The 18,131-nt window shown below is 43.8% G+C and overlaps 13 non-coding genes across 13 annotated transcripts; all 13 read right to left on the reverse strand.

Moving 5' to 3' along the window:
* Positions 1-3,864: 3,864 nt before the first annotated feature.
* trnaf-gaa (transfer RNA phenylalanine (anticodon GAA)) lies at positions 3,865-3,937 on the reverse strand. The gene has a single exon. It is a non-coding gene; the product is annotated as a tRNA-Phe (tRNA).
* Positions 3,938-5,792: 1,855 nt separating this feature from the next.
* trnai-aau (transfer RNA isoleucine (anticodon AAU)) lies at positions 5,793-5,866 on the reverse strand. The gene has a single exon. It is a non-coding gene; the product is annotated as a tRNA-Ile (tRNA).
* Positions 5,867-6,898: 1,032 nt separating this feature from the next.
* trnai-aau (transfer RNA isoleucine (anticodon AAU)) lies at positions 6,899-6,972 on the reverse strand. The gene has a single exon. It is a non-coding gene; the product is annotated as a tRNA-Ile (tRNA).
* A 1,707-nt stretch (positions 6,973-8,679) lies between these two features.
* trnai-aau (transfer RNA isoleucine (anticodon AAU)) lies at positions 8,680-8,753 on the reverse strand. The gene has a single exon. It is a non-coding gene; the product is annotated as a tRNA-Ile (tRNA).
* A 1,033-nt stretch (positions 8,754-9,786) lies between these two features.
* trnai-aau (transfer RNA isoleucine (anticodon AAU)) lies at positions 9,787-9,860 on the reverse strand. The gene has a single exon. It is a non-coding gene; the product is annotated as a tRNA-Ile (tRNA).
* Positions 9,861-10,460: 600 nt separating this feature from the next.
* trnai-aau (transfer RNA isoleucine (anticodon AAU)) lies at positions 10,461-10,534 on the reverse strand. The gene has a single exon. It is a non-coding gene; the product is annotated as a tRNA-Ile (tRNA).
* A 1,033-nt stretch (positions 10,535-11,567) lies between these two features.
* On the reverse strand, positions 11,568-11,641 carry trnai-aau (transfer RNA isoleucine (anticodon AAU)). The gene has a single exon. It is a non-coding gene; the product is annotated as a tRNA-Ile (tRNA).
* A 1,031-nt stretch (positions 11,642-12,672) lies between these two features.
* trnai-aau (transfer RNA isoleucine (anticodon AAU)) lies at positions 12,673-12,746 on the reverse strand. Its single transcript has one exon. It is a non-coding gene; the product is annotated as a tRNA-Ile (tRNA).
* A 1,986-nt stretch (positions 12,747-14,732) lies between these two features.
* trnaf-gaa (transfer RNA phenylalanine (anticodon GAA)) lies at positions 14,733-14,805 on the reverse strand. Its single transcript has one exon. It is a non-coding gene; the product is annotated as a tRNA-Phe (tRNA).
* Positions 14,806-14,887: 82 nt separating this feature from the next.
* On the reverse strand, positions 14,888-14,961 carry trnai-aau (transfer RNA isoleucine (anticodon AAU)). The gene has a single exon. It is a non-coding gene; the product is annotated as a tRNA-Ile (tRNA).
* Positions 14,962-15,560: 599 nt separating this feature from the next.
* Positions 15,561-15,634, reverse strand: trnai-aau (transfer RNA isoleucine (anticodon AAU)). The gene has a single exon. It is a non-coding gene; the product is annotated as a tRNA-Ile (tRNA).
* An 878-nt stretch (positions 15,635-16,512) lies between these two features.
* Positions 16,513-16,585, reverse strand: trnaf-gaa (transfer RNA phenylalanine (anticodon GAA)). Its single transcript has one exon. It is a non-coding gene; the product is annotated as a tRNA-Phe (tRNA).
* A 166-nt stretch (positions 16,586-16,751) lies between these two features.
* On the reverse strand, positions 16,752-16,826 carry trnai-aau (transfer RNA isoleucine (anticodon AAU)). The gene has a single exon. It is a non-coding gene; the product is annotated as a tRNA-Ile (tRNA).
* Positions 16,827-18,131: the final 1,305 nt, after the last annotated feature.

Genomic DNA, 18,131 nt, shown 5'->3' on the forward strand with positions numbered 1-18,131 from the left:
AAAATCCTCACTCTCTATTTCTTCGTCCGACTCATGACTTGGACTTATGAGGGGAGCAACATTCAAGCCTTTTGTAAAATGCGCTTTAACCGTGCCATCAACTCCAGTGGACCCAGCCCTCTCCTTGGTGTCATTTTCACACAGGCTTAAAGCTGGTTCAGACACCTGAGAAGGACCTTGCACCATCTCTACCTGTGTGTCTAATTCACCAATCCTGTGCTGCTGCTCCACCTTGTCAGCAGCAGAGACCAAGACTGCGTCTCGAATACTGCCAGAAGGAATTGCATACTCTCCAAGCACATCTATAGCTGTCTCTGGAATCACCTGCGACACACTTTCCATATCACTCTCTTCCTCTCTCTCCATAGCCACACTCCCCTCATCTTCTTCAATAATGAGGTCCATTGTTTGCAGAAATAAGACATCACTCCCCTTCTTACATTTACATCTGTCCTTAGGTCTGTCACACCTTCTACACATATCACCGATGTTCGAACATTCCCTGGCATAATGCCCTTGTTCACCACATTTATGACATATAAATTCTGGACATTCTTTAAGTATGTGTCCCGGTTGAATACATAGTCTACATACCTTAACTTGGTTATCGTGGATCACTCGGAAATATTCAAATCCTTCGACTGTATTGAACTTTGTTGAGTAAGGCAATGATTGCACACTGTCCGTAAACTTCACCTTACAAAATCTCGTCCCGTCCACAATCTCCGTTCCTGGCCACATCCTCCTCTTGATTGGTGTTGTCGCGTTCACTTTCCATCCTTGTAATTTCTCATATACAGTGCCTTGCGAAAGTATTCGGCCCCCTGAACTTTGCGACCTTTTGCCACATTTCAGGCTTCAAACATAAAGATATAAAACTGTATTTTTTTGTGAAGAATCAACAAGTGGGACACAATCATGACGTGGAACGACATTTATTGGATATTTCAAACTTTTTTAACAAATCAAAAACTGAAAAATTGGGCGTGCAAAATTATTCAGCCCCTTTACTTTCAGTGCAGCAAACTCTCTCCAGAAGTTCAATGAGGATCTCTGAATGATCCAATGTTGACCTAAATGACTAATGATGATAAATACAATCCACCTGTGTGTAATCAAGTCTCCGTATAAATGCACCTGCACTGTGATAGTCTCAGAGGTCCGTTAAAAGCGCAGAGAGCATCATGAAGAACAAGGAACACACCAGGCAGGTCCGAGATACTGTTGTGAAGAAGTTTAAAGCCGGATTTGGATACAAAAATATTTCCCAAGCTTTAAACATCCCAAGGAGCACTGTGCAAGCGATAATATTGAAATGGAAGGAGTATCAGACCACTGCAAATCTACCAAGACCTGGCCGTCCCTCTAAACTTTCAGCTCATACAAGGAGAAGACTGATCAGAGATGCAGACAAGAGGCCCATGATCACTCTGGATGAACTGCAGAGATCTACAGCTGAGGTGGGAGACTCTGTCCATAGGACAACAATCAGTTGTATATTGCACAAATCTGGCCTTTATGGAAGAGTGGCAAGAAGAAAGCCATTTCTTAAAGATATCCATAAAAAGTGTTGTTTAAAAATTGCCACAAGCCACCTGGGAGACACACCAAACATGTGGAAGAAGGTGCTCTGGTCAGATGAAACCAAAATTGAACTTTTTGGCAACAATGCAAAACGTTATGTTTGGCGTAAAAGCAACACAGCTCATCACCCTGAACCGACCATCCCCACTGTCAAACATGGTGGTGGCAGCATCATGGTTTGGGCCTGCTTTTCTTCAGCAGGGACAGGGAAGATGGTTCAAATTGATGGGAAGATGGATGGAGCCAAATACAGGACCATTCTGGAAGAAAACCTGATGGAGTCTGCAAAAGACCTGAGACTGGGACGGAGATTTGTCTTCCAACAAGACAATGATCCAAAACATAAAGCAAAATCTACAATGGAATGGTTCAAAAATAAACATATCCAGGTGTTAGAATGGCCAAGTCAAAGTCCAGACCTGAATCCAATCGAGAATCTGTGGAAAGAACTGAAAACTGCTGTTCACAAATGCTCTCCATCCAACCTCACTGAGCTCGAGCTGTTTTGCAAGGAGGAATGGGAAAAAAATTCAGTCTCTCGATGTGCAAAACTGATAGAGACATACCCCAAGCGACTTACAGCTGTAATCGCAGCAAATTGTGGCGCTACAAAGTATTAACTTAAGGGGGCTGAATAATTTTGCACGCCCAATTTTTCCGTTTTTGATTTGTTAAAAAAGTTTGAAATATCCAATAAATGTCGTTCCACTTCATGATTGTGTCCCACTTGTTGTTGATTCTTCACAAAAAAATACAGTTTTATATCTTTATGTTTGAAGCCTGAAATGTGGCAAAAGGTCGCAAAGTTCAAGGGGGCCGAATAGTTTCGCAAGGCACTGTATTTCATCATCCGTAATATATGCCGGCAAGTTCAAAAAGGACACCACAAGTTCATCGTTCCCCAGTTCTTTCGCCATGACTTGACAGCTCTTTATTTTTAGCCTGTCTATTACTCCTTCTTTTCCCTTCGCATGCGACAAGGTTATTTCGTACTTATTTCTTTATACTCAGGCCGGTATGGTCGTCACCCTTGACAATTCTCATGCATGTAACTCACATTGTCATTGAGACTCATAGCACTCATATGTACTTCATAGCTAGTACGGGGATCGAACCCATGACCTTGGAGTTATTAGCACCACACTCTAACAAACTGAGCCAACTGGCCAAAAAATACAAAATACCGAAACCCAGGATTGAAGCAGGGACATTTTGTCTGACACACTCCCAACTGAGCTATTTCGGCAATTTACTAGACGTAATTATTTGGCACCCTTGAAAATTCACATGCATGTGACTCACAATTTTGACAGTCAAAAAGTACATCATAGCCAGTACAGGGATCAAACCCATGACCTTGGCATTATTAGCAACACACTCTAACCACCTGAGCTAACAGGCCACTTGCTACTAGACATAATTGTTGAGATGCACCGAGCCTCTGCAAGTGCTGGAGCGCAAACTAACAAGTCAACCAACAGCATAGCCTGACAAGACTGGACCCTCTTGGTTGCTTCTTGCGGAATTTCCAAACGGCTGGGGAATTAGCTCAAATACTTTGCATGCGTGAGGTAGTGGGATCGATGCCCGCATGCTCCAAAATCACATTGTTTTATGGATCCAAGAAAACTCCAGTTCACACTTCATGCAGCCTTGTCTTACGACAACCTACTGTCATGTAAACAATGACAAGAAACTGTCATTTAACAATGAAAAGCAACTCTCATGTAATACTGATGTCACAATGTCAGATGAGAAAGAAGACATTACTTACTTTCAGAGAACAGCGTATCACACACTCTAACCAACTGAGCTAACCGGCCGCTGGCTAGAGAGCACAATTGTTGAGATGCACCTAGCCTCTGCAAGTGCTGGAGCGCAAACTAACAAGTCCACCAACAGCATAGACTGACAAGACTGGACACTCTTAGTTGCTCCTTGTGGCAATTCCAAACAGCTGGGGAATTTGATCAATTGGTATTGTGTTTGCTTAGCATGCTATAGGTATTGGGATGGATGCCCGCATTCCCCAAAAACACATTTTTTTGTGGATCCAAGAAAGCTCCAGTTCACACTTCATGCAGCCTTGTCTTACGACAACCTACTGTCATGTAACAATGACAAGCAACTTTCCTGTAACACTGATGTCAAAATGTCAGATGAAAAAGCAAGACATTACTTACTTTCAGAGGAGCAGCGTAGCACACGCCATTGAGGCCCACAAACAAAGCTGTGGATAGTTTCCTTGAAGCCAGAGCATTAAGAAAGAACAAATACAAATGCCGAAACACGGGATCGAACCAGGGACCTTTAGATTTTCAGTCTAACGCTCTCCCAACTGAGCTATTTCGGCAATTCACTAAATAATTCAATTCTGTGGCAACCTTGAAAATACACATGCATGTGACTCACAATTTTGACAGTCAAAAAGTACATAATAGCCAGTACGGGGATCAAACACATGACCTTGGCATTATTAGCACCACGCTCTAACCAACTGAGCTAACCGGCCACTAGATATTGGATGCAATTGTTGAGATGCACCGAGCCTCTGCAAGTGCTGGAGCGTAAACTAACAAGTCAACCAACAGCATAGCCTGACAAGACTGGACCCTCTTGGTTGCTTCTTGCGGAATTTCCAAACAGCTGGGGAATTAGCTCAAATACTTTGCATGCGTGAGGTAGTGGGATCGATGCCCGCATGCTCCAAAATCACATTGTTTTATGTATCCAAGAAAACTCCAGTTCACACTTCATGCAGCCTTGTCTTACGACAACCTACTGTCATGTAACAATGACAAGAAACGGTCATTTAACAATGAAAAGCAACTCTCATGTAATACTGATGTCACAATGTCAGATGAGAAAGAAGACATTACTTACTTTCAGAGAGCAGCGTATCACACACTCTAACCAACTGAGCTAACCGGCCGCTGGCTACAGAGCACAATTGTTGAGATGCACCGAGCCTCTGCAAGTGCTGGAGCGCAAACTAACAAGTCCACCAACAGCATAGACTGACAAGACTGGACCCTCTTGGTTGCTTCTTGTGGAATTTCCAAACGGCTGGGGAATTAGCTCAAATATTTTGCATTTGTGAGGTAGTGAGATCGATGCCCGCATTCCCCAAAAACACATTTTTTTGTGGATCCAAGAAAGCTCCAGTTCACACTTCATGCAGCCTTGTCTTACGACAACCTACTGTCATGTAACAATGACAAGCAACTTTCCTGTAACACTGATGTCAAAATGTCAGATGAAAAAGCAAGACATTACTTACTTTCAGAGGAGCAGCGTAGCACACGCCATTGAGGCCCACAAACAAAGCTGTGTGGATAGTTTCCTTGAAGCCAGAGCATAAAGAAAGAACAAATACAAATGCCGAAACCCAGGATCGAACCAGGGACCTTTAGATCTTCAGGCTAAGGCTCTCCCAACTGAGCTATTTCGGCAATTAACTAAATTAAATTCTGTGGCACCCTTGACAATTCACATGCATGTGACTCACAATTTTGACAGTCAAAAAGTACATCAAATCCAGTACGGGGATCGAACCCATGACCTTGGCTTTATTAGCACCACGCTCTAACCAACTGAGCTAACCGTGAACTGTCAATTGGGCGCAATTGTTGAGATTCACCGAGCCTCTGCAAGTGCTGGCGAGTAAACTAACAAGTCAACCAACAGCATAGCCTGACAAGACTGGACCCTCTTGGTTGCTTCTTGTGGAATTTCCAAACGGCTGGGGAATTAGCTCAAATACTTTGCATTCGTGAGGTAGTGGGATCGATGCCCGCATGCTCCAAAATCACATTGTTTTATGGATCCAAGAAAGCTCCAGTTCACACTTCATGCAGCCTTGTCCTACGACAACCTACTGTCATGTAACAATGACAAGCAACTTTCCTGTAACACTGATGTCAAAATGTCAGATGAAAAAGCAAGACATTACTTACTTTCAGAGGAGCAGCGTAGCACACAACATTGAGGCCCACAAACAAAGCTGTGGATAGTTTCCTTGAAGCCAGAGCAGAAAGAAAGAACAAATACAAATGCCGAAAACCAGGATCGAACCAGGGACCTTTAGATCTTCAGTCTAACGCTCTCCCAACTGATCTATTTTGGCAATTCACTTAATTCAATTCTGTGGCAACCTTGACAATTCACATGCATGTATCTCACAATTTTGACAGTCAAAAACTACATCATAGCCAGTACGGGGATCGAACCCATGACCTTGGCGTTATTAGCACCACGCTCTAACCAACTGAGCTAACCTTCCACTAGATATTGGACACAATTGTTGAGATGCACCGAGCCTCTGCAAGTGCTGGAGCGTAAATTAACAAGTCAACCAACAGCATAGCCTGACAAGACTGGACCCTCTTGGTTGCTTCTTGCGGAATTTCCAAACGGCTGGGGAATTAGCTCAAATACTTTGCATGCGTGAGGTAGTGGGATCGATGCCCGCATGCTCCAAAATCACATTGTTTTATGTATCCAAGAAAACTCCAGTTCACACTTCATGCAGCCTTGTCTTACGACAACCTACTGTCATGTAACAATGACAAGAAACGGTCATTTAACAATGAAAAGCAACTCTCATGTAATACAGATGTCACAATGTCAGATGAGAAAGAAGACATTACTTACTTTCAGAGAGCAGCGTATCACACACTCTAACCAACTGAGCTAACCGGCCGCTGGCTACAGAGCACAATTGTTGAGATGCACCGAGCCTCTGCAAGTGCTGGAGCGCAAACTAACAAGTCCACCAACAGCATAGACTGACAAGACTGGACACTCTTAGTTGCTCCTTGTGGCAATTCCAAACAGCTGGGGAATTTGATCAATTGGTATTGTGTTTGCTTAGCATGCTATAGGTATTGGGATGGATGCCCGCATCCCCCAAAAACACATTTTTTTGTGGATCCAAGAAAGCTCCAGTTCACACTTCATGCAGCCTTGTCTTACGACAACCTACTGTCATGTAACAATGACAAGCAACTTTCCTGTAACACTGATGTCAAAATGTCAGATGAAAAAGCAAGACATTACATACTTTCAGAGGAGCAGCGTAGCACACGCCATTGAGGCCCACAAACAAAGCTGTGGATAGTTTCCTTGAAGCCAGAGCATAAAGAAAGAACAAATACAAATGCCGAAACACAGGATTGAACCAGGGACCTTTAGATCTTCAGTCTAACGCTCTCCCAACTGAGCTATTTCGGCAATTCACTAAATTCAATTCTGTGGCAACCTTGAAAATTCACATGCATGTGACTCACAATTTTGACAGTCAAAAAATACATCATAGCCAGTACGGGGATCGAACCCATGACCTTGGCGTTATTAGCACCACGCTCTAACCAACTGAGCTAACCGGCCACTAGCTATTGGATGCAATTGTTGAGATGCACCGAGCCTCTGCAAGTGTAAGAGCGTAAACTAACAAGTCAACCAACAGCATAGCCTGACAAGACTGGACCCTCTTGGTTGCTTCTTGCGGAATTTCCAAACGGCTGGGGAATTAGCTCAAATACTTTGCATGCGTGAGGTAGTGGGATCGATGCCCGCATGCTCCAAAATCACATTGTTTTATGGATCCAAGAAAACTCCAGTTCACACTTCATGCAGCCTTGTCTTACGACAACCTACTGTCATGTAAACAATGACAAGAAACTGTCATTTAACAATGAAAAGCAACTCTCATGTAATTCTGATGTCACAATGTCAGATGAGAAAGAAGACATTACTTACTTTCAGAGAGCAGCGTATCACACACTCTAACCAACTGAGCTAACCGGCCGCTGGCTACAGAGAACAATTGTTGAGATGCACCGAGCCTCTGCAAGTGCTGGAGCGCAAACTAACAAGTCCACCAACAGCATAGACTGACAAGACTGGACACTCTTAGTTGCTCCTTGTGGCAATTCCAAACAGCTGGGGAATTTGATCAATTGGTATTGTGTTTGCTTAGCATGCTATAGGTATTGGGATCGATGCCCACATTCCCCAAAAACACATTTTTTTGTGGATCCAAGAAAGCTCCAGTTCACACTTCATGCAGCCTTGTCTTACGACAACCTACTGTCATGTAACAATGACAAGCAACTTTCCTGTAACACTGATGTCAAAATGTCAGATGAAAAAGCAAGACATTACTTACTTTCAGAGGAGCAGCGTAGCACACGCCATTGATGCCCACAAACAAAGCTGGGGATAGTTTCCTTGAAGCCAGAGCATAAAGAAAGAACAAATACAAATGCCGAAACACGGGATCGAACCAGGGACCTTTAGATCTTCAGGCTAAGGCTCTCCCAACAGAGCTATTTCAGCAATTAAATAAATTAAATTCTGTGGCACCCTTGACAATTCACATGCATGTGACTCACAATTTTGACAGTCAAAAAGTACATCATAGCCAGTACGGGGATCGAACCCATGACCTTGGCTTTATTAGCACCACGCTCTAACCAACTGAGCTAACCGTGAACTGTCAATTGGGCGCAATTGTTGAGATTCACCGAGCCTCTGCAAGTGCTGGCGAGTAAACTAACAAGTTAACCAACAGCATAGCCTGACAAGACTGGACCCTCTTGGTTGCTTCTTGTGGAATTTCCAAACGGCTGGGGAATTAGCTCAAATACTTTGCATTCGTGAAGTAGTGGGATCGATGCCCGCATGCTCCAAAATCACATTGTTTTATGGATCCAAGAAAGCTCCAGTTCACACTTCATGCAGCCTTGTCCTACGACAACCTACTGTCATGTAACAATGACAAGCAACTTTCCTGTAACACTGATGTCAAAATGTCAGATGAAAAAGCAAGACATTACTTACTTTCAGAGGAGCAGCGTAGCACACACCATTGAGGCCCACAAACAAAGCTGTGGATAGTTTCCTTGAAGCCAGAGCAGAAAGAAAGAACAAATACAAATGCCGAAAACCAGGATCGAACCAGGGACCTTTAGATCTTCAGTCTAACGCTCTCCCAACTGAGCTATTTCATCAATTCACTAAATTCAATTCTGTGGCAACCTTGACAATTCACATGCATGTGACTCACAATTTTGACAGTCAAAAAGTACATAATAGCCAGTACGGGGATCGAACCCATGACCTTGGCATTATTAGCACCACGCTCTAACCAACTGAGCTAACCGTCCACTAGATATTGGATGCAATTGTTGAGATGCACCGAGCCTCTGCAAGTGCTGGAGCGTAAACTAACAAGTCAACCAACAGCATAGCCTGACAAGACTGGACCCTCTTGGTTGCTTCTTGTGGCAATTCCAAACGGCTGGGGAATTAGCTCAAATACTTTGCATTCGTGAGGTAGTGGGATCGATGCCCGCATGCTCCAAAATCACATTGTTTTATGGATCCAAGAAAGCTCCAGTTCACACTTCATGCAGCCTTGTCCTACGACAACCTACTGTCATGTAAACAATGACAAGAAACTGTCATTTAACAGTGAAAAGCAACTCTCATGTAATACTGATGTCACAATGTCAGATGAGAAAGAAGACATTACTTACTTTCAGAGAGCAGCGTATCACACACTCTAACCAACTGAGCTAACCGGCCGCTGGCTACAGAGCACAATTGTTGAGATGCACCGAGCCTCTGCAAGTGCTGGAGCGCAAACTAACAAGTCCACCAACAGCATAGACTGACAAGACTGAACAGTCTTAGTTGCTCCTTGTGGCAATTCCAAACAGCTGGGGAATTTGATCAATTGGTATTGTGTTTGCTTAGCATGCTATAGGTATTGGGATGGATGCCCGCATTCCCCAAAAACACGTTTTTTTGTGGATCCAAGAAAGCTCCAGTCCACACTTCATACAGCCTTGTCCTACGACAACCTACTGTCATGTAACAATGACAAGCAACTTTCCTGTAACACTGATGTCAAAATGTCAGATGAAAAAGAAAGACATTACTTACTTTCAGAGGAGCAGCGTAGCACACACCATTGAGGCCCACAAACAAAGCTGTGGATAGTTTCCTTGAAGCCAGAGCAGAAAGAAAGAACAAATACAAATGCCGAAAACCAGGATCAAACCAGGGACCTTTAAATCTTCAGTCTAACGCTCTCCCAACTGAGCTATTTCATCAATTCACTAAATTCAATTCTGTGGCAACCTTGACAATTCACATGCATGTGACTCACAATTTTGCCAGTCAAAAAGTACATAATAGCCAGTACGGGGATCGAACCCATGACCTTGGCATTATTAGCACCACGCTCTAACCAACTGAGCTAACCGGCCACTAGATATTGGATGCAATTGTTGAGATGAACCGAGCCTCTGCAAGTGCTGGAGCGTAAACTAACAAGTCAACCAACAGCATAGCCTGACAAGACTGGACCCTCTTGGTTGCTTCTTGTGGCAATTCCAAACGGCTGGGGAATTAGCTCAAATACTTTGCATTCGTGAAGTAGTGGGATCGATGCCCGCATGCTCCAAAATCACATTGTTTTATGGATCCAAGAAAGCTCCAGTTCACACTTCATGCAGCCTTGTCCTACGACAACCTACTGTCATGTAACAATGACAAGCAACTTTCCTGTAACACTGATGTCAAAATGTCAGATGAAAAAGCAAGACATTACTTACTTTCAGAGGAGCAGCGTAGCACACACCATTGAGGCCCACAAACAAAGCTGTGGATAGTTTCCTTGAAGCCAGAGCAGAAAGAAAGAACAAATACAAATGCCGAAAACCAGGATCGAACCAGGGACCTTTAGATCTTCAGTCTAACGCTCTCCCAACTGAGCTATTTCATCAATTCACTAAATTCAATTCTGTGGCAACCTTGACAATTCACATGCATGTGACTCACAATTTTGACAGTCAAAAAGTACAAAATAGCCAGTACGGGGATCGAACCCATGACCTTGGCATTATTAGCACCACGCTCTAACCAACTGAGCTAACCGGCCACTAGATATTGGATGCAATTGTTGAGATGCACCGAGCCTCTGCAAGTGCTGGAGCGTAAACTAACAAGTCAACCAACAGCATAGCCTGACAAGACTGGACCCTCTTGGTTGCTTCTTGTGGCAATTCCAAACGGCTGGGGAATTAGCTCAAATACTTTGCATTCGTGAGGTAGTGGGATCGATGCCCGCATGCTCCAAAATCACATTGTTTTATGGATCCAAGAAAGCTCCAGTTCACACTTCATGCAGCCTTGTCCTACGACAACCTACTGTCATGTAAACAATGACAAGAAACTGTCATTTAACAATGAAAAGCAACTCTCATGTAATACTGATGTCACAATGTCAGATGAGAAAGAAGACATTACTTACTTTCAGAGAGCAGCGTATCACACACTCTAACCAACTGAGCTAACCGGCCGCTGGCTACAGAGCACAATTGTTGAGATGCACCGAGCCTCTGCAAGTGCTGGAGCGCAAACTAACAAGTCCACCAACAGCATAGACTGACAAGACTGAACAGTCTTAGTTGCTCCTTGTGGCAATTCCAAACAGCTGGGGAATTTGATCAATTGGTATTGTGTTTGCTTAGCATGCTATAGGTATTGGGATGGATGCCCGCATTCCCCAAAAACACGTTTTTTTGTGGATCCAAGAAAGCTCCAGTCCACACTTCATACAGCCTTGTCCTACGACAACCTACTGTCATGTAACAATGACAAGCAACTTTCCTGTAACACTGATGTCAAAATGTCAGATGAAAAACCAAGACATTACTTACTTTCAGAGGAGCAGCGTAGCACACACCATTGAGGCCAACAAACAAAGCTGTGGATAGTTTCCTTGAAGCCAGAGAAGAAAGAAAGAACAAATACAAATGCCAAAAACCAGGATCGAACCAGGGACCTTTAGATCTTCAGTCTAACGCTCTCCCAACTGATCTATTTTGGCAATTCACTTAATTCAATTCTGTGGCAACCTTGACAATTCACATGCATGTAACTCACAATTTTGACAGTCAAAAACTACATCATAGCCAGTACGAGGATCGAACCCATGACCTTGGCGTTATTAGCACCACGCTCTAACCAACTGAGCTAACCGGCCACTAGATATTGGACACAATTGTTGAGATGCACCGAGCCTCTGCAAGTGCTGGAGCGTAAATTAACAAGTCAACCAACAGCATAGCCTGACAAGACTGGACCCTCTTGGTTGCTTCTTGCGGAATTTCCAAACGGCTGGGGAATTAGCTCAAATACTTTGCATGCGTGAGGTAGTGGGATCGATGCCCGCATGCTCCAAAATCACATTTTTTATGGATCCAAGAAAACTCCAGTTCACACTTCATGCAGCCTTGTCTTACGACAACCTACTGTCATGTAACAATGACAAGAAACGGTCATTTAACAATGAAAAGCAACTCTCATGTAATACTGATGTCACAATGTCAGATGAGAAAGAAGACATTACTTACTTTCAGAGAGCAGCGTATCACACACTCTAACCAACTGAGCTAACCGGCCGCTGGCTACAGAGCACAATTGTTGAGATGCACCGAGCCTCTGCAAGTGCTGGAGCGCAAACTAACAAGTCCACCAACAGCATAGACTGACAAGACTGGACACTCTTAGTTGCTCCTTGTGGCAATTCCAAACAGCTGGGGAATTTGATCAATTGGTATTGTGTTTGCTTAGCATGCTATAGGTATTGGGATGGATGCCCGCATCCCCCAAAAACACATTTTTTTGTGGATCCAAGAAAGCTCCAGTTCACACTTCATGCAGCCTTGTCTTACGACAACCTACTGTCATGTAACAATGACAAGCAACTTTCCTGTAACACTGATGTCAAAATGTCAGATGAAAAAGCAAGACATTACATACTTTCAGAGGAGCAGCGTAGCACACGCCATTGAGGCCCACAAACAAAGCTGTGGATAGTTTCCTTGAAGCCAGAGCATAAAGAGAGAACAAATACAAATGCAGAAACCCGGGATCGAACCAGGGACCTTTAGATCTTCAGTCTAACGCTCTCCCAACTGAGCTTTTTCGGCAATTAACTAAATTCAATTCTGTGGCACCCTTGACAATTCACATGCATGTGACTCACAATTTTGACAGTCAAAAAGTACATCATAGCCAGTACGGGGATCGAACCCATGACCTTGGAGTTATTAGCACCACACTCTAACCAACTGAGCTAACCGGCCAGTAGCTATTGGACGCAATTGTTGAGATGCACCGAGCCTCTGCAAGTGTAGGAGCGTAAACTAACAAGTCAACCAACAGCATAGCCTGACAAGACTGGACCCTCTTGGTTGCTTCTTGCAGAATTTCCAAACGGCTGGGGAATTAGCTCAAATACTTTGCATGCGTGAGGTAGTGGGATCGATGCCCGCATGCTCCAAAATCACATTGTTTTATGGATCCAAGAAAGCTCCAGTTCACACTTCATGCAGCCTTGTCCTACGACAACCTACTGTCATGTAAACAATGACAAGAAACTGTCATTTAACAATCAAAAGCAACTCTCATGTAATACTGATGTCACAATGTCAGATGAGAAAGAAGACATTACTTACTTTCAGAGAGCAGCGTATCACACACTCTAACCAACTGAGCTAACCGGCCGCTGGCTACAGAGCACAATTGTTGAGATGCACCGAGCCTCTGCAAGTGCTGGAGCGCAAACTAACAAGTCTACCAACAGCATAGACTGACAAGACTGGACACTCTTAGTTGCTCCTTGTGGCAATTCCAAACAGCTGGGGAATTTGATCAATTGGTATTGTGTTTGCTTAGCATGCTATAGGTATTGGGATGGATGCCCGCATTCCCCAAAAACACATTTTTTTGTGGATCCAAGAAAGCTCCAGTTCACACTTCATGCAGCCTTGTCCTACGACAACCTACTGTCATTTTAACAATGACAAGCAACTTTCCTGTAACACTGATGTCAAAATGTCAGATGAAAAACCAAGACATTACTTACTTTCAGAGGAGCAGCGTAGCACACGCCATTGAGGCCCACAAACAAAGCTGTGGATAGTTTCCTTGAAGCCAGAGCATAAAGAAAGAACAAATACAAATGCCGAAACACCGGATTGAACCAGGGACCTTCAGATCTTCAGTCTAACGCTCTCCCAACTGAGCTATTTCGGCAATTCACTAAATTAAATTCTGTGGCAACCTTGAAAATTCACATGCATGTGACTCACAATTTTGACAGTCAAAAAGTACATCATAGCCAGTACGGGGATCGAACCCATGACCTTGGCGTTATTAGCACCACGCTCTAACCAACTGAGCTAACCGTGAATTGTCAATTGGGCGCAATTGTTGAGATTCACCGAGCCTCTGCAAGTGCTGGAGCGTAAATTAACAACTCAACCAACAGCATAGCCTGACAAGACTGGACCCTCTTGGTTGCTTCTTGCGGAATTTCCAAACGGCTGGGGAATTAGCTCAAATACTTTGCATGCGTGAGGTAGTGGGATCGATGCCCGCATGCTCCAAAATCACATTGTTTTATGGATCCAAGAAAACTCCAGTTCACACTTCATGCAGCCTTGTCTTACGACAACCTACTGTCATGTAAACAATGACAAGAAACTGTCATTTAACAATGAAAAGCAACTCTCATGTAATACAGATGTCACAATGTCAGATGAGAAAGAAGACATTACTTACATTCAGAGAGCAGCGTATCACACACTCTAACCAACTGAGCTAACTGGCCGCTGGCTACAGAGCACAATTGTTGAGATGCACCGAGCCTCTGCAAGTGCTGGAGCGCAAACTAACAAGTCCACCAACAGCATAGACTGACAAGACTGGACACTCTTAGTTGCTCCTTGTGGCAATTCCAAACAGTTGGGGAATTTGATCAATTGGTATTGTGTTTGCTTAGCATGCTATAGGTATTGGGATGGATGCCCGCATTCCCCAAAAACACATTTTTTTGTGGATCCAAGAAAGCTCCAGTTCACACTTCATGCAGCCTTGTCTTACGACAACCTACTGTCATGTAACAATGACAAGCAACTTTCCTGTAACACTGATGTCAAAATGTCAGATGAAAAAGCAAGACATTACTTACTTTCAGAGGAGCAGCGTAGCACACGCCATTGAGGCCCACAAACAAAGCTGTGGATAGTTTCCTTGAAGCCAGAGCAGAAAGAAAGAACAAATACAAATGCCGAAACCCGGGATCGAACCAGGGACATTTAGATCTTCAGTCTAACGCTCTCCCAACTGAGCTATTTCGGCAATTCACTAAATTTAATTCTGTGGCAACCTTGAAAATTCACATGCATGTGACTCACAATTTTGACAGTCAAAAAGTACATCATAGGCAGTACAGGGATCGAACCAATGACCTTGGCGTTATTAGCACCACGCTCTAACCAACTGAGCTAACCGGCCACTAGCTATTGGACGCAATTGTTGAGATGCACCGAGCCTCTGCAAGTGTAGGAGCGTAAACTAACAAGTCAACCAACAGCATAGCCTGACAAGACTGGACCCTCTTGGTTGCTTCTTGCGGAATTTCCAAACGGCTGGGGAATTAGCTCAAATACTTTGCATGCGTGAGGTAGTGGGATCGATGCCCGCATGCTCCAAAATCACATTTTTTGTGGATCCAAGAAAGCTCCAGTTCACACTTCATGCAGCCTTGTCTTACGACAACCTACTGTCATGTAACAATGACAAGCAACTTTCCTGTAACACTGATGTCAAAATGTCAGATGAAAAACCAAGACATTACTTACTTTCAGAGGAGCAGCGTAGCACACACCATTGAGGCCCACAAACAAAGCTGTGGATAGTTTCCTTGAAGCCAGAGCAGAAAGAAAGAACAAATACAAATGCCGAAAACCAGGATCGAACCAGGGACCTTTTGATCTTCAGTCTAACGCTCTCCCAACTGAGCTATTTTGGCAATTCACTTATTTCAATTCTGTGGCAACCTTGACAATTCACATGCTTGTAACTCACAATTTTGACAGTTTAAAACTACATCATAGCCAGTACGGGGATCGAACCCATGACCTTGGCGTTATTAGCACCACGCTCTAACCAACTGAGCTAACCGGCCACTAGATATTGGACACAATTGTTGAGATGCACCGAGCCTCTGCAAGTGCTGGAGCGTAAATTAACAACTCAACCAACAGCATAGCCTGACAAGACTGGACCCTCTTGGTTGCTTCTTGCGGAATTTCCAAACGGCTGGGGAATTAGCTCAAATACTTTGCATGCGTGAGGTAGTGGGATCGATGCCCGCATGCTCCAAAATCACATTGTTTTATGGATCCAAGAAAACTCCAGTTCACACTTCATGCAGCCTTGTCTTACGACAACCTACTGTCATGTAAACAATGACAAGAAACTGTCATTTAACAATGAAAAGCAACTCTCATGTAATACAGATGTCACAATGTCAGATGAGAAAGAAGACATTACTTACATTCAGAGAGCAGCGTATCACACACTCTAACCAACTGAGCTAACTGGCTGCTGGCTACAGAGCACAATTGTTGAGATGCACCGAGCCTCTGCAAGTGCTGGAGCGCAAACTAACAAGTCCACCAACAGCATAGACTGACAAGACTGGACACTCTTAGTTGCTCCTTGTGGCAATTCCAAACAGTTGGGGAATTTGATCAATTGGTATTGTGTTTGCTTAGCATGCTATAGGTATTGGGATGGATGCCCGCATTCCCCAAAAACACATTTTTTTGTGGATCCAAGAAAGCTCCAGTTCACACTTCATGCAGCCTTGTCTTACGACAACCTACTGTCATGTAACAATGACAAGCAACTTTCCTGTAACACTGATGTCAAAATGTCAGATGAAAAAGCAAGACATTACTTACTTTCAGAGGAGCAGCGTAGCACACGCCATTGAGGCCCACAAACAAAGCTGTGGATAGTTTCCTTGAAGCCAGAGCAGAAAGAAAGAACAAATACAAATGCCGAAACCCGGGATCGAACCAGGGACATTTAGATCTTCAGTCTAACGCTCTCCCAACTGAGCTATTTCGGCAATTCACTAAATTTAATTCTGTGGCAACCTTGAAAATTCACATGCATGTGACTCACAATTTTGACAGTCAAAAAGTACATCATAGGCAGTACAGGGATCGAACCAATGACCTTGGCGTTATTAGCACCACGCTCTAACCAAATGAGCTAACCGTGAAATGTCAATTTGGCGCAGTATGGGGATCGAACCCATGACCTTGGCATTATTAGCACCACGCTCTAACCAACTGAGCTAACCGGCCACTAGCTATTGGACGCAATTGTTGAGATGCACCGAGCCTCTGCAAGTGTAGGAGCGTAAACTAACAAGTCAACCAACAGCATAGCCTGACAAGACTGGACCCTCTTGGTTGCTTCTTGCGGAATTTCCAAACGGCTGGGGAATTAGCTCAAATACTTTGCATGCGTGAGGTAGTGGGATCGATGCCCGCATGCTCCAAAATCACATTGTTTTATGGATCCAAGAAAACTCCAGTTCACACTTCATGCAGCCTTGTCTTACGACAACCTACTGTCATGTAAACAATGACAAGAAACTGTCATTTAACAATGACAAGCAACTCTCATGTAATACTGATGTCACAATGTCAGATGAGAAAGAAGACATTACTTACTTTCAGAGAGCAGCGTATCACACACTCTAACCAACTGAGCTAACCAGCCGCTTGCTACAGAGCACAATTGTTGAGATGCACCGAGCCTCTGCAAGTGCTGGAGCGCAAACTAACAAGTCCACCAACAGCATAGACTGACAAGACTGGACACTCTTAGTTGCTCCTTGTGGCAATTCCAAACAGCTGGGGAATTTGATCAATTGGTATTGTGTTTGCTTAGCATGCTATAGGTATTGGGATCGATGCCCGCATTCCCCAAAAATACATTTTTTTGTGGATCCAAGAAAGCTCCAGTTCACACTTCATGCAGCCTTGTCTTACGACAACCTACTGTCATGTAACAATGACAAGCAACTTTCCTGTAACACTGATGTCAAAATGTCAGATGAAAAAGCAAGACATTACTTACTTTCAGAGGAGCAGCGTAGCACACGCCATTGAGGCCCACAAACAAAGCTGTGGATAGTTTCCTTGAAGCCAGAGCATAAAGAAAGAACAAATACAAATGCTGAAACCCAGGATCGAACCAGGGACCTTTAGATCTTCAGTCTAACGCTCTCCCAACTGAGCTATTTCGGCAATTAACTAATTTAAATTCTGTGGCACCCTTGACAATTCACATGCATGTGGCTCACAATTTTGACAGTCAAAAAGTACATCATAGCCAGTACGGGGATCGAACACATGACCATGGCGTTATTAGCAACACGCTCTAACCAACTGAGCTAACGTGAACTGTCAATTGGGTGCAATTGTTGAGATTCACCGAGCCTCTGCAAGTGCTGGCGAGTAAACTAACAAGTCAACCAACAGCATACCCTGACAAGACTGGACCCTCTTGGTTGCTTCTTGTGGAATTTCCAAACGGCTGGGGAATTAGCTCAAATACTTTGCATTCGTGAGGTAGTGGGATCGATGCCCGCATGCTCCAAA

This window comes from Oncorhynchus kisutch, linkage group LG20, assembly GCF_002021735.2.
Source record: "Oncorhynchus kisutch isolate 150728-3 linkage group LG20, Okis_V2, whole genome shotgun sequence".
Taxonomy (NCBI): Eukaryota; Metazoa; Chordata; class Actinopteri; order Salmoniformes; family Salmonidae; genus Oncorhynchus; species Oncorhynchus kisutch.